The sequence below is a fragment of the Trichosurus vulpecula genome, chromosome 1 (assembly GCF_011100635.1).
Source record: "Trichosurus vulpecula isolate mTriVul1 chromosome 1, mTriVul1.pri, whole genome shotgun sequence".
NCBI classification, from domain to species: domain Eukaryota; kingdom Metazoa; phylum Chordata; class Mammalia; order Diprotodontia; family Phalangeridae; genus Trichosurus; species Trichosurus vulpecula.
In genome coordinates, this window is record NC_050573.1 from 15,984,402 (window position 1) to 16,000,707 (window position 16,306).

Here is a 16,306-nt window from a genome sequence, read left to right on the forward strand (position 1 = left end):
GTACTTGCCCTCAAGAAGCTTACGCTCTATCAGGTAAAACAAGATGCGTGTACAAATATGCACAATCCATAGAAGGGGGTTTGGGGAATGGGGGCCCAAGAAGGGCCTAGACTGTAAGCTTCACATGGGTAAGGGCTGTCTGCTTTGTGTATTTGTATCCCCAGGCCTTGGTAGAGGGCTTGGCACATTAAAAGTACTTAATGAGCAGTTTTTCATTCATTCATTCATTCATTCATTCATTCATTCATTCATTCACTGAGGCAGGGCTCACTTGAGTTGAGTCCTGAAGGAAACCAGAGACTACAAGAGTTGGACACGAGGGATGGCATTCCAGGCTTGGAAGGGAGGCAGCCTAGTTCAAAAGCATGGAGATGAGAGATCTCGAGTCACATATGAGAAACAGCAAGGTGTAGGGAGGGCAGACAAGTGACTTTGAAGGAAGGAAGCATCGATGAGGGGCCGACTGGGCTAAGCTCTTTACAAATATTATCTCATCTGATCCTTGGCACAATCCTGGGCAGTTCAGGCCCTATCATTACCTCCACTTTAGAGGTGAGGAAACAGAAGCAAGCAGAAACTGTGACTTGCCCAGGGTCACATGGCTAGTGAGTGAGAGATCTGAACTCAAGGAGTCAGAAAATCCCTGGCTGCTACCCAGCTGCCTAGGTCAGTTAGTATGCTCACCTCATTTAACAAGAAGGTAAGAGGTTAGGGACAGCTAGGTGGCACAGTGAGTAAGAGCACCAGCCCTGGAGTCAGGAGGACCTGAGTTCAAATCCAGCCTCAGACACTTGACACACTTACTAGCTGTGTGACCTTGGGCAAGTCACTTAACCGCAATTACCCTGCCTTCCCCCCTCAAAAAAAAAAAGGTAAGGGACTTGTCTAAAGTCACACAGTAAAAAGCACTCTGCAAACCTTAACTGATTTCCCCAGTGTCTGGGGTCCTTCCCAGCCCAACCCTTCCCATATTATTTAGTCGGTTTTATTTTTCCAGTGTTGCTTGACTTTCCATGACCCCGTTTGGGATTTTCTCGGCAAGGATACAGGAGTGGTTCGCCAGCTCACTTTACAGATGAGGAAACGAAGGCAAACAGGATGAAGTGACTTGCCCAGGGTCACACAGCTAGTAAGTGTCTGCGGCTGGATTTGAACTCAGGTCTTCCTGACTCCAGGCCCACTCTATCTACTATCGCGCCACCTAGCTGCCCCATTACTTAGTGGATATTTGTATTTTGGGCACTTTCCCATTATCTGTAGATACCAGTATTTACTTCTATGTGTTCCTGGCATTCCCCCACAATGGACGGGAAACTTCAGGAAGACTTTGTGTTCCCAGCACTCAGCGCAAGGCCTGGATCTTAACAAGTGCTCATTAAGTGAATCATTATCAGGCTTTGCTCCTCAGCTAGATCGGGAGCTTCTGGGGGGGGGGGGCAGGAATCCCCGTGATACCTAGGACCTGAGATCCAGACCTAGGCGGGGCCTCAGAGGTCAGCAAGCCCAACCTCTCCATCTCATGGAGGAGGAAACTGAGTCCCGGGAGGCCTGCTCCGGAGCCACGGCTGTTTCCACCCCAGCAGAAGCCACATGACACCTTCAGGGCACACAGCCGGCACCTAGGGAAGCCACGTGGGTTCATCCCCCAGAGAGAGCCTGGAGAAAGCATAGGCCCTCAAAGTCCCCAGGTTGGTGCCTGGCGGCATCGACTTCCCTGCCAGGCTGGAGGGGCTCAAAGAACGTTGGGGGCAGGCAGGGTGCTGGCTTCTGGCCTCAGAAGCTTTTTAGAAGAAGGTGTTCCTAGACTCCAGCAGGCTACTCAAGGGGTCCCTGACCTGAGACAGGTTGAGCCCCAGACCAGATGTTCTTAAGTTCATAGATTTTGGGCTGGAAGGGACCAGCCCCAAGAGGCCTGGAGAGATTAAGGGAATTGCCTGCCCAAGGTTCGGCAGGGAGGAGTTTTAGAGCCAGGATGTGAAGCCCCTTCCTCCCTGTGAGTTATCAGCAGGACCACTCCTTGATGTGAGGATCTTGGGAGAGAATCCCTCTACCCCACCCCACCCCACTCCCCCCTGGCCTCGGGAGCAGACAGCTGATAGGAACAGATGTGCTGAGGTCACAATGGTGGCGGTGGGTCAGCCCCAGATGTTCCTAGACATCCTGCCCATGGAACAGTATCTGCTTCCCAGCCAGAGTGGGGGACCTGAGCTTGGTCTTTCCCCTAATCTTTTGATCTCAGTGGGTTGGAGATGATCATCCCATTGGCCCGGCTCTGGGCACTTTGGTATCACCCCATTGTTCCCTTGAGCCAGGGCTGATGTGGGGGCATGGGGGGGGGGAGCTCCAAGTGAGGTAGTGTCTCAGAGAGCCTTGCGAAGTTGAACTGCCCTTTGAACACAGTACAAGCCTTTGGGGATGGGCCAGGACATATAGCCCCCTTGGAGGAAGGAGGCAGAGGGGGACCAGGATTGGGCCAGAGGAGGGTGGCAGAGCCAATTGGCCCCTTTCCCAGGGCCTCAGGTCCTGCTCAGATACCAGAGGCTAGCGATGGTGGCTGATAAGACTCGAAGGACCAGTTGGCCTGGTATCCACGTGCCACCTGGCAGGTCTCCTGCCCTCCTCCCCTGGAATGAGTGGCACATAGGATTTTGGCAAGAGAAGACCTGTCTCTCCTGGGACCCTTGGGAATGGGATCCCAACAGAGGACTGGCCCAGGGCTGAGATCTGGAACATCGATATGAGCTAAGAGCAGAGGGAGGCAGCCAATGGGGCTGGGGGCCAAAACCCATTATGAAAAAGAGATGAGGAATGGAGAAGCCAAGTGCAAAGTTGGGGGGGTGGGGAGACAAACCCACCCTGCCCATTGACAGACGGTAAGATTTTGAGGCAGAACAGACCCGAGAGGTCACCTAGTCCAAACCCTTATTTTAGAGAGCAGGACATAGGCCCAGAGAGGCTGAGGAATTTGCTTAAGATCACACAGCTGGGAAGACACAGGAAGTCCAGGGCCCACTTTTCTGCTATTTTAGGCTAACTCAGAGTCAGAGGCTGCCAGAATCAGAGAGAACCTCAGAAAGCATGTAGCCCTGGCCTTCAGCTGAGGAGTAGCGTCACAGGCTGGATCCTCAGGTCCTGACCATGGCCAGTGCCTCAGCTGGCAAAAGTACTCTGGGCAGCAGTGACCTCCCTTCCAGGGAGCACAGTGAGACCTCTCCCTGGGCCTGCCTCCTTACTCAGTTCCCAGAGGCCCCCAGGGAAGAGTGAAGACTCCCCACATGCTGAGGAGGAAAGACTCTCCTGGATTAGGTCAGAAGACCTAAAGTGACCCACCCAGGCTGGGCAAAGTGACCTCTCTGGTCTTCAGTGTTCCTCACCTCTCAAGGGGGGCTAACCACCCCGCCCTCCTTCAAATGATTTCTGTGAGGATCCAGGAGCTCACCAACGACAGTCAAGAAGCTTAGTGTGCTCTTGGGCGCATGGGGAATGTCCTGGGTGAGAGGGCTGTGGTCCTCTCCTTGGGGTAGGCCACCTTGGAGTTCTGCATTTGGGAAGGGGAGCCACATTTTAGGGACAACATCGGAGGAATCACATTTTAATGGGTTTAGAGTTGGAAGGAACCTCAGAGGTCAAACAGTCAAACTCCCTCATATGGGGAAACCGAGGCCCAGGTAGTACATGACAAACGTGGGATTTGATGTGTTCTTTTACTCCAAATCCCCAACTTCCACCCTAGCACACTAGGATGTCCACGGCCCCCCAAGGGTCTGGTAAAATATCCTTTAGCCTGGAGGAGGGAAGATTTGGGGGGAGGGACACGTTTGCTCTTTCTAGTTCTTTGTAGAGCTGTCATATGGAAGAAGGATGAGCTTTGTTCTGGACTCATCCGTCCCAGTAATGGGCAGAAGTGGGAAAGAGGCAGGTTTAGGCTTGAAGTCTAGGGAAAGAAACTCGCTAACAATGAAAGCTTGTCCCAAAGGGGGCCAGGCTGTCTCCAGAAGCCATAGGTTCTTTCTCCCTGGAGGTCTCCAAGAGGAGGCCGGATGCCCACTTGTCCCTCCCCTCATGGTATAGATACCTTTAGGGTACGGATTGATGGGATGGCTTCTTAGGTTCTTTCCATCTCAGAAATACCCATGAGCCTTTCTGCCTAGGATAACATAGAAGGACCTTCAGAGGCCGGTGCTGGAAGGCACGAGTGGTCACTTTAAACAAGGCTGCAGTTGGTCAAGCTTTCAGGGGTCGTGGGCACAAAGGCAGCAGCTTCTCGGGTTCTCACCTCCCACTGGCATTCATTCTGCTTCTGCCCACAGGGGACCTGGCACTCTCGGGGGGCTGGGACCTACCGTTAGGGTTCTCACATTCCCGGCATACTCCTGGGGCAGGGGGCATGGCCCCTCTGGGCTTCTGGAGCTGCTCCCAGGCTTCCCCCTCCCCTTGTACAAAGCTTCTTTTATGCCCCTTATCTTGGGGCCCTGGGATGAGCGTGGGAGGGGCCGGAAGATGGGGGGAGGTGGAGGTGAGGACCCCATACTTCTTTGTCCACTTAGAAATGAGGGCCTTAGGCAGTTCATCTGGAGGTGGAAGAAGGGGTTGATGGGCCATTCCTCTGAATGTGCCAGTCTGGGAATGCCAGCCTCTGACAGTGAATGACTGAAATCCAAGCTTTCTTTCAGAAAAGGAAGCTGACCAAGAGGCAGTGGAGGGGACTGAAAATAAGAAGACTAGCTAATGTTTCTACAGCACCTACCACATGCCAGGCCCTGTGCTAAGCGACTTACCGATTATCTCCCTCACAACACCCCTGGGAGACAGGTGCTAGTGTTGTCCCAGAGTGAAAAAGCACTGAGCTGGAACTCAAGAGACCTGAGTTCAAATCCTCCCTGTGCCACTTAGTAGCTGTGTGACCTTGGCCAAATCACTTTTTTCTCCGAGCCTCAGTTTCCCTACATGTAAAATAAAATAGCTGATATTTTTAACAGAGCTTTATTTCATTTTAGCCTCATCCCAGCTCAGTAGGTAGGTATGACCCTACTTTACAGTAGAGGAAACCGAATGCAGAAGTCACTTGCCCAACATCAGGGCCAGAAATGAGATGTAAACTCAAGTCTGGCCTGTGCCTGGGTCCATTTCTTCTGTCAAAGACCAAAGCGGAGGAGACCGAGACCCAGAGGTAGTTAAGCTAAGGGTCTAGAAGCCTGGAACTGCCTGGCTCCAGGTTGGCAGCTTGACCCCCATAAAACCATTCCCCCAAATTGAACAGAGTACCCTGATATCCACGGGATGGCTAATTACCTCCTGCCATGCACTCTTGTTTCCCGCAGATTTGTTCATGTCATAGAGGCTATTCTGACTCATGCATGAAGGGATTGGGCTCACCGACTTCTAGGGTCTCTTCCAGCCCTATATCCCATGACTGGCCTTGAGCTTCCCCATCTTTAAAACGGGGGTAGTGATGTTTCCACTTCCTGACTCAGGCTATTGTGAGAAAAAGACTCTGGAAGCTGAGAGGCCATGGGATATAGTTTAAAAACAAACAAACATCCGGAATCCGAGCTCCGGGGACCAGGCCATCAAATCATTTCAGGAGACTGAGGCAGTGAGTGGTTCGCCCAGCGTCACACACTGAGAAGCACCAGAGGCAGGATTTGAACCCAACTCCTCTGACTCTATTGGAAATCATCTGACTCATGTCATGGCTTCGGGCCTCAGTCTATCGGTAAGGATTAGATAACCTCGAAGACCCCTTTCAGCGCTTATTTATAAGCTGACGGCCTGGACTTGAGTCTTGGCTCTGAATGGATGAGCAGGTCACTTGTTGTGTGACCTTGGCCAATTCATTTCCCTCCACTTGGCCCCAGTTTGCTCCTCTGTAAAAACAGGAGGTGGCACGATGCCCTTTCGGGCTCTGAAGTGTGACCACTGCACATGTTCTCAGCATCACCCGGGAGGAGGCCTTATGTCCCCCTCACGCCGCATGGGGTGGACAGCAATCCCAGGACCTCTGTCCTAATACCCTTCCCCTTCCCATGATCACTCATTCCTCCTCCCTACTCCCCTCTGTCTCTAACGGATCTCGAGGAGTGGGCCCCTGCCTGCTTGCAGGGGAACGGCCTTCCTTTGAAAAGTAAAAGAGAATAGAAACTGTGGGGGGTGGGAGGGCCAGGGCCGGACTCTTTGATTAGGGAATGAAAAGCTGGGAGGAGGGTCAGCCTCATTGTCTAGGTGGCTGTAAGGGGCCCCTTGAGAGGGGAGAGCAGGTGAGAGACCCTGGAGATAAAGAAGCAGGGCCAGCGATGGCTGAGAGATTATCTTCCCCTCCTTTCCAGGCCACAGGGCCAGGAAGGACTGCCCAGGCCTCTCATAGCAGCCTTCCTTGGGGAAAGGAGCACACGGTTTGGGCCAGAGACAGGCAAGGTGGCGCCAGCTCTGATAAGCTCTAACTACATCTCAGAGAATGCCTAGGTTTAGTCTGGTGGCCTCTTCCAGTATCAGGCTGGGCTCCATGGAAAGAGTCTGGGCTCTGTCATCCAGAAGATCTGGATTCAAATCCTGGCCCTGCCACCTCATCTGGCTAAAGAGACAGGAACTCTCCTCCTCAAATATCCCTCTTCTCTCCCTGGCCACTTTCCATAAGGGACAGGAAGGGACTTTGGGGAGGTCCCTTTGGGCTCTGAAGCTAGCAGCCAGGAGTTGGATTAGGGCTTCCTGGGCTGGATTCAAGTTGGAATCCTGCCCCACAAAGATTCTGCAAAAGACAAGATACCAGTTCCCAGGGGGCCTTGCAGGCTGAGGATCACCTGGCTCCCCCGGGGACCCAGAGAGTGAGGGCTTTGAATTTGGGGTCACCTGGTCTCACCTTGCCACTCATTCCCACCGTCAGCATGGGAAAAGTGGCGCTTGGCCTTCTGGGATTCTTAGATGTCTCTCCTGCACCCCGAGGCTCAAAAAGGCCCCGGTGCCTCTGGACTCAGACTTGTGGGAATTGCTTTCATCTCCGTGTCTCAGCTCACTGCATATTTAATGTTCTTCTTTGCCTTTCCCATAGGTAAAGTCCCAGCACCAGAGCTGGCAGGACATCAAAGGCTAGCAAGTACAATGGCTTTATTTTACAGACGAGGAAACTGAGGAAACAAGTGGAGAGGCTTTGCCCAAGGTCATACGGATTTACCAGAGACAGGCTCTGAGGCCTGGGCCTCTAACTGGAGAGCTAGCGTTCTCTATTGTACCGTCCTATCTCACTCTGTCCGACCCCTGAGAACCTGGGCTCAGTCTCACACTCAGAGGGCTTTAGCCGAGCCTGTAAGACTTCCGTGATTGTGGAACCATTCGGAACTGAGAGGAACCTTGGATCTCGTCGAGTCCAACTGTTTTACAAAAAAGGAAACTGAGGCCGGGAGATGCGAAAGAACTTTCCTGGGCTCGTCCAAGCAGGGGTAGGCCTAGACTTCATATTAGAGCCATTTTATGTACCATGCTTTTTAATGGGGTGGAGTCGGGGCTGAACCTGTGACTCCACTGGCAGAGGGTGGGAACTTCCAGTGAGGGAAGTCCCTCCACCCAAGAAGAGGACACCTTATAGCCTTACACAGTTGCCTGGGCCCACAACAAGGTTAAGTGACCTACTTGCCCAGGGTCCCAAAACCAGAGTATGCCAGGTCTTCTTGGCTCCACGCCTCTGGCCACTGCTCCACACTGTCCTTGTCCACGTATATTCATTATTTCTATTCTCTAACCCACGCTGACTTGTTGGGTTTCTTATAGTAAAGAGAATTCCTTAGGACGGAGCTGCAGCCCATCGAATTATAGTGGCTTCCAATATGACAGGATTTTGCTTTTTAACATCTTCACACATGCACATGTTAGTAATTTTTTTTAACACTTCCAAGCATGTATTTAAAAGTGAAGATGAACACTGAGAGGTTGTACTGTGCAATGGTAAATACCCTGGACTGGGAGTCAGAACCCACATTCAAATCCTGGTCATGAATGGCTGGTGGAACCCTGGGCAAATCAGCCAAATTCTCTGGGAGGGAGTTTCCTCCTGTCTAAAACAGGAGGAGGGTCGGACTAACTGGCCTGTAATTGTCTCTCCTGTTTCTAAATCTGTAATCCTAGTCAAATCAGGGATAGAGGCTGGAGCCCAGGTGAGCAGCTCAGAAATACAGGCTGGTCATGGGCTTGAGAACACCTCCCTGGCACCGCCCCCCAAGGAAAGGAAAGCAGGGGCTGGGGGGATCATTCTGGTCAGTCAGAGAAGGCTCTTGATCTATCTCCTCCTCCTTTCCCATCCCCTCCTCACGTGGCTCACAGTCCTAACAGGATGGGAGGAGAGGGGGCATCTACTAAGGGGAGTCAGAAGACCGAGTTTTGGTTCCAACCTCTGCCAATGTTGGATCTTGGGCATGTCCCTGTCCCTGCCTCAGTCTCCTCAACTGAAGAAAGGGTGGGGAGGGGTGAGATGGACTAGAAGTCTCTGAGTCCTGGCTAAGCTCTACTGACCTATGACCTTTGGTCCTGTTTCCACTTCTCTAGGGAAGAAATCCCTCTGTCCGAGGTTTAAAATAATAGCAAACCCAGGGGAAGGAGGGCACTAAGGGAAGGTCCAGGGGCCTTGCAAGGGGAGGAGGGAGCCGATAGGACCCAGGGGAGGTGGCCTCATGGGGAGGTCACCACCAGACTTTTCCCACGATGCAGCCCCTCTCCCCTTCCACTTCCAGGGGAACTGACCCATTTCGGCCGGCCCCTAAGCCCCTACAGGGCGGCTGCCTGAGTCCCAGGGTGGGGGAAATCACCTTCTCCCTAGGACACCCGCCCAACTGCCTTCTCTCCAGTCCCACCATTCGAACGGACAGTGGGAGTCCGGGGGTGTGGGGAGGGTGGTCACCCATAGGGCTTGAGTGCCAAGTAGGGTCCCTTTAACCCCCTCACTGCTGTAGCATCAATTGCCCCCCCATTTAGCTGGGGGAGGGGAGACCCTTTCTTTTCCCCTAGAGGGGCAGACAGTAAGGCTGGGGAATCTCTTAATCCAGCCACGAGTCAGTCTGGTGACTGGGTTTTTTTTTGGGGGGGTGGGATAATCCCCACTTTGAGAGCCCCCACATTGCTTGGGAGCCCCGTTGCCTTTTTTAAGGGGGGGGTCTGCTCGCCTCCTCCTCTCCCCGCCCGGGGATCCTTCCGTTCTCACGCTCCAGTTCCAGCCCTGGGAGAGTGGGGTGAGTGGGGGCTCCGGGCTCTCCCTCCCAGGAAGGAAAGGGTGGGGGCGGGCTTTACCTGCGGCGGGAGAACTGGGCGGCTCCCCCGAAGCTCCAAGAGGTGCCGTGGACCCCGGGGAGCAGGGCGCAGAGGCACAGCAGTGCCCAGCCCCGGGCGGCTGCCCCCGAGGCAGGCTGATGCTGCCCACTCCTCATGGTGCCCGTGCCCGCCGCCGCCGCCGCCCGTGCTGCTGCCCGCGCGGGGGGCGTCTGGGGCGCGGGATGCAGGAGCGAGCCCTCCTCTGGCCGCCGCGGCCCCGCAGCCCTCCTGCCCAGCCTCCCTCCGCCGCCCGCCTGGCTCCCTGCCTCTCTCGCCGCCTCAGCCCCTTCCTCTCCCCCGGACGTGGCCCGATTTCATCTTCCCAGCCCCCCGGAGCCCGGAGGGGGCGGGCAGCTCCGGGGGGAGGGGACGGGCCAGGGGGACGGCCCCCTCGGCACTGCCCACCCCCCGCCCCCCAGCGCCGCCGGGGCCGCCCCAACCCGGAAGGGGAGCTCCGAGGGGCGGCCGACTCCCGGGCCTGGGGGTGGGGGATGGCACAGGCTGGGGGGACCCCCGCGGCGCCCAGAGAGGGGGCGGAGCCCGAGCTGGCGCGGGATTGAGGAGAGGAGAAGCGGTGCGGGCGTTCGGGGCTGGAAGGAACCGTGTACACGCATCCCCCAAACTCCTGTTTTACACAGGGGGAAACTGAGGCTGGGGGAGGTAAGGAGCCTCCAGCCGCCCGGTGCCCTGCTCCTCGACCTTTTAGTCTTGGCATGTCACGAGCTGGGACGGACCTCGGAGCTTTTCACAGGCCTGCAAGAATCCTGTCCTCCAACCCGAAGCTTGTTGCAGCCGAGTAAACTGAGGCCTCTAGAGGTCGACATGGTACGTGAAGGTCTCAATAAGTAGCAGAACTGGGCATTGGACCCACGTCATTGGGCCCTAGAGCTAGAGCTGGCAGGAACCTCAGAGGAGGAGAGTGGGTTTAAGGATCATAGATTTAGGGCCAGAAAGGACAACAAGGGCCATTTAACATGACCCCCTGATTTTACAGAGGGGAAACTGAGGCACCTAGAGATTAAATGACCTACCCAGGACCACACAGCTAGGAAGCGTGAGACGCAGGATTTGAACTTGGCGAGCCAAGCCCAGCACTCTCTCCACTACCTGCTGCAGTCTGCCGAGTCCTCCGATTCCAAACATGGGGCTCTTTCCTTTACCTTGCCCTCTGGGACTCAGTTTCCTCTTTTATAAAAGGAGGCGTTTGGATCACAATGGCCTCCGACATCCCTTCTGGTTCTGCAGTCCTTCTCTGACCTCTCCCCAAAGTGGTCGTCAGGGAAGCCGGGCTGAGGATAGTCCTCCCTTGGAGCTCACTTAGACCGAGTTCTCCAGGCCCACCGAGGGTCTGGAGGCAGATCTGACCGGCAGACACTCTGTCCACCGCCCCATCCCCCACCTATGGGTCATGAGGAAGTAGTCGGCTTCTTCCCTCCATGCACACACACACTCCTGGCTCCTCCCCAGTCCTCCTTGGGGAGAGATACAGTAGCAACGCTAGTAACCATCACGTTAATAATAACACCATTTCTGTAGTGAATTAAGGTTTGCAAAGCACTTTTCATGGATCTCATTCGAAGCTCATGACAATCTTGGGAGGTAGTTGCCATCATCATACCCGTTTTGCAGGTGAAGAAACTGAGGCAGAGAGGTTAAGTGACAGCCTCTGAGACAGGATTTGAATGAACCCAAGTCTTCTGGAGCCAGGGGATTATGAGAAGGGGGCAGCAGCAGCAGCAGGCTCGGTGCAGCCTTGGTGGGTCTCGCCCCCCTAGGATGAGGGGACTGTCCCTCTAATCATCCATGTGCTTCCCCCCGTATCCTTCCTTCTGTTTGCCTTCTTCAACCTTCCCCATCCTTCCAGGCCCAGCTGCAATCCCACCACCTTCTATATTTAGTCTGAGTATACTTGTATCACACACACACATCCAAGCTCTCATCATATATTGCCTTGTAAGGCTCGTTATCTTCTCATATGTATATATTTCCCTTCCCAGCTGAGTCCCTTGTCTCCAGATCCTTGGACCCAGCAGGCACAGAATAAATGTTTGTTGATAGATTGATTGTGGGATCTTATCCTTAGCCTGCCTTCAAACACATCCAGAGTGTGAGCAGGGGTCCTAATCCCAGCTCTCTCCTTGTTGCTTTATCAAGTTCCAGTGTCAGAGCTGGGAGGGCCCTTAGAACAGGGAATGTCAGAGCTGGGAGGGCCCTTAGAACAGGGAATATGAGGGCTGGGAGGGCCCTCAGAACAGAGAATGTCAGAGCTGGGAGGGCCCTTAGAACAGGGAATGTCAGAGCTGGGAGGGACCTCAGAACAGGGATGTCAGGGCTGGGAGGGCCCTCAGAACAGGGAATGTCAGAGCTGGGAGGGCCCTTAGAACAGGGAATGTCAGAGCTGGGAGGGCCCTCAGAACAGGGAATGTCAGAGCTGGGAGGGCCCTCAAAACAGGGATGCCAGAGCTGGGAGGGCCCTTAGAACAGGGGATGTCAGAGCTGGGGGGGACCTCAGAACAGGGATGCCAGAGCTGGGAGGGCCCTTAGAACAGGGGATGTCAGAGCTGGGAGGGCCCTCAGAACAGGGAATGTCAGAGCTGGGAGGGACCTCAGAACAGGGATGTCAGGGCTGGGAGGGCCCTCAGAACAGGGAATGTCAGAGCTGGGAGGGCCCTTAGAACAGGGGATGTCAGAGCTGGGGGGGACCTCAGAACAGGGATGCCAGAGCTGGGAGGGCCCTTAGAACAGGGGATGTCAGAGCTGGGAGGGCCCTCAGAACAGGGAATGTCAGAGCTGGGAGGGACCTCAGAACAGGGATGTCAGGGCTGGGAGGGCCCTCAGAACAGGGAATGTCAGGCCTGGGAGGGCCCTCATTAGAGCAGAGAATATTACAAACTGGAGGGACCATGTCTAACCTATCCCACACTCAGCTTGCCAATGGTGAGTATTCACCATAGCGAGCCCAGACCCAGACCGAGCCCACCCTTCCCTGCTCATTTTCACGAAGCCACAATACTGTTTCCTCCCCGCTGCACCCAATCTCCACCTTTCCTACTCTAACTCTGAGAATAGAAAACAAATCCAGTTCCCCATTAGAATGTAAGGCACTTGAGGGGAGAGACCATGTCGATTGCTCATAGCTGCATCCCAGCACTGTACTCAGTGCCTTCCTTCCCATTCCTTTCCATAGAACATCTTAAGTGGGGCCTCAGAACATAGAATGTTAGAGTTGGCAAAGACCATAGAATGAAAAATATACAAGGGTTGTAAAAGCTGAAGAAGACCTTGGATTGGACCTATAAGGTGGGAGCCGGGCATGGCAACAGGAGACTTGGGATGCTCCATGGTAAGAGTGGTGAACCTGGAGTTTGGTTGGTTATTGTCCTTCATTCTCGAAGAGGACCAAAATGGTATCACTACGTTGGGATAAAGGTACCTGTTGTGGCTAATCAGATTAATATGAGCTCAGATTGTTCCACCACAGGTTGGGGACAATTAGTGCTTCTGAACATTTGGCAGGGAGATGTCTCTACATCTCTACATCTGACATTTCTTTTGAGCTACTGCTATCTTACTGTGCTCATAGAGCACAGAGCCTTCTTTGATGTGGCACACGATGCCAGGTGGTTCTGTGCCAGTATCTCCAACATCTCATAATTGATTCCAAAGTTCTACAGAGAGACCTTGAGAGTGTCCTTGTATCACTTCTTCTGACCTCTGTGTGAGAGCTTGCCCTGTGTGAGTTCTCTGTGAAACAGTCTTTTAGGCAAACAAATATTTGGCATTTGAACAACGTGGTCAGTCCATCGGAGTTGGGCTCTCTGAAGCAGGGTCTGAATGCTTGGCAGTTTAGTTTGAGTATGGACCTCAGTGTCTGGTACCTTCTCCTGCCAGGTGATCTTCAGAATCTTCCCAAGACAATTCAAATGGAAGCGATTCAGTTTCCCGGCATGACGCTGGTAGACTGTCCAGGTTTCACAGGCATACAACAATGAGGTCGGCACAATGGCTCTTCAGTTTGTGCTCCTCTCCCACACTTTCCTTCAGAGTCTCCCAAGCTCTGGCAATGTGTGCGTCAACATCATCATCTATGGGGACATCCCTGGAAAGGGATGTAACAACAGAAATAACGTTGTTCCCCAACCCTTTGATCATACACCTCACGTGAGGCACTTTACACTACCCAGGTAAGTGAACTTATCCACAGCATTCAAAACGCCTCCATTTGCTGTAAGTGAGAGTTCCACGATTGGATGGGTGTGGTGCTGGCTCGTGGAGATCCTATGTTTTCTTGGTATTAGTTGTTAGTTCCAAATTAGCACAAGCAGCAGAGAAGTGATCCATACTTTGTTGCATCTCAGCTTCAGAGGATGCATGGAGTGCACAATCATCTGCAAACAAAAAAGGCATTCACCAACTCTCCCTCCCCTTTAGTCTTGGTTTGCAGTCTTTTCAAGTTAAATAATTTAGCGGCAGTGATGTAGCTGACCTGTGAGGCAAAAGGCAGTTCTAGGCGTTTTCCTAATTAACAAAGATGGTAGAATTGGGACTACAACTTAGGTAGGGGAATGATGCCAAAATCATGGAAAACATCTTGAACCTCATTAATACCAGAGGCAGAGGAGGGAGAGAGGGGGAAGGAAGGGAGAGGAGGAGGAGGGAGGCAGGGAGGGGGAGGGATGGGGGAAAGGGAAAGGAGGGAGGGACCACTGATGGCTCCGACCTGCTGCCTCTTCTCTCCTCTCTGCTCCAAGGCCAAGGGAATCCTCCGGGAGGACAGAGCAATCTGCAGTGCCACCAGGGACCATGTCTCCTCTTCTTCTTCTTCTTCTTCTTCTTCTTCTTCTTCTTCTTCTTCTTCTTCTTCTTCTTCTTCTTCTTCTTCTTCTTCTTCTTCTTCTTCTTCTTCTTCTTCTTCTTCTTCTCCTTCTCCATCTTCTTCTTCTTCTCCTTCTCCATCTTCTTCTTCTTCTCCTTCTCCATCTTCTTCTTCTTCTCCTTCTCCATCTTCTTCTTCTTCTCCTTCTCCATCTTCTTCTTCTTCTCCTTCTCCATCTTCTTCTTCTTCTCCTTCTCCATCTTCTTCTTCTTCTCCTTCTCCATCTTCTTCTTCTTCTCCTTCTACATCTTCTTCATCTTCTCCATCTTCTTCTTCTTCTACTCCTCCTCATCCTCCATCTCCTCCTCCTCCTCCTTCTTCAACTTCTACTTCTTCTTCTTCTTCTTATTGTTGTTCTTCTTCTTCTTCTCCTTCTCCATCTTCTTCTTCTTCTCCTTCTCCATCTTCTCTTTTCTCCTTCTCCATCTTCTTCTTCTTCCCTTTCCATCTTCTTCTTCTTCTCCTTCTCCCTCTTCTTCTTCTTCTCCTTCTCCATCTTCTTTCGTCTCCTTCTCCATCTTCTTCTTCTTCCTCCTTCTCCATCTTCTTCTCTTCTCCTTCTCCATCTTCTTCTTTTCTCCTTCTCATCGTCTTCTTTTCTCCTTCTCCATCTTCTTTCTATCTTTCCTTCTCCACTTCTTTCTTCTTCTCCTTCTCCATCTTCTTCTTCTTCTCCTTCTCCATCTTCTTCTTCTTCTCCTTCTACATCTTCTTCTTCTTCTCCTTCTACATCTTCTTCATCTTCTCCATCTTCTTCTCCTCCTCCTCCTCCTCCTCCTCCTCCTTCTCCTCCTCCTCCTTCTTCTTCTTCTTCTTCTTCTTCTTCTTCTTCTTCTTCTTCTTCTTCTTCTTCTTCTTCTTCTTCTTCTTCTTCTTCTTCTCCTTCTCCTCCTCCTCCTCCTCCTTTTTCTTCTCCTCCTCCTCCTCCTTCTTCTTACATTTTGATCATGGAAAAACATATTGCATGGTAGAACCACAAGCTCCTTTACAGGCTATTTTCCACAAAGTGCCTCGAATTCATGCATCATAGGATCACAGATTTTGACCTGAAAGGGACTTTGGAGGCTGTTGAGCCCATTTTACAGGAGAGAAAATGGAGGCACAGAGGAATTAAGCAACTTCCCCAAGGTTCCACAGCTGGTGAGTATTTAAGGCAGAATTTTAATTAGAGTCTTTCCAACTCCGAGACTAGCATTCTATCAATACCACCAGCTTCCTCAAAGCCATTCAAAATTCCTTTGGAAGATGTAACAACAGAAATAACCCTGTTCCCCAACCCTTTGATCACAAACCTCAGGTGAGGCATAAAATGGGGAGATAACTGGTTGACAAAGATATTTGCTGCTCTGATGGAAGAGAACCAGAGATCAGGCCAAAGAATGCTTCCTTGTGAATAGTGAGGGTCCCTAGATACTTTGTGGACAACATTGGGCTGATTGCATCAGGCCTGGGAATACTGCAGAGTCTCCTGGAAGAGAAGTCTGTCACCATTCAAAGTAATATAGCCTGACCATTCACACAGGAAAGACCAAGTGGATGAAGAATGGCTGACATACATTTGGATGGATACTCTATCTAGAGGGTTTATCCATCAGTATGTAGATTGGGGACAGAAAGTTCAGACAGACAATTTGGGCCCAGAGTTAAAGAAGAAGTTGGATCACCTTTTGAGAAATTGGAAGTAATTTTGTAAAAATTTGTAAAATGAGACTAATGGTGCTATGCCCTAGGAAACTGCAAAAATCCTTTGGTGATCCAAGCTTCCCAGAAAAGGAAATGCTCATTCTGAAAAATGCTAACATTCTGCCGATGTTTCTGTATGGATGTGAAACACAGGGTACAAACAAAGAACTAAAGACAGGTAGTGTAACACTTAGGACAAAGGAGAGGCGATTGGCAGGGCATGAGTATAAACGGTCATTGACGGGTAACCAGTGAGGAACTCCAAAGAAGAAAAGGAATAAAGAATGTCATCGAGGAATTAAGCATTTCCTATGAGCCAAACTCTGTGCTAAACCGTGAGTTTAGAAGTACAAAAGCAAGCCAGCCCCTGCCCTCAATTACATTCTAATGCCCCCAGTACATTCTAATGGAGAAGAAAACAGGCATGGGCGGGGAGGGGGGGGGAGTGGGAGCCAG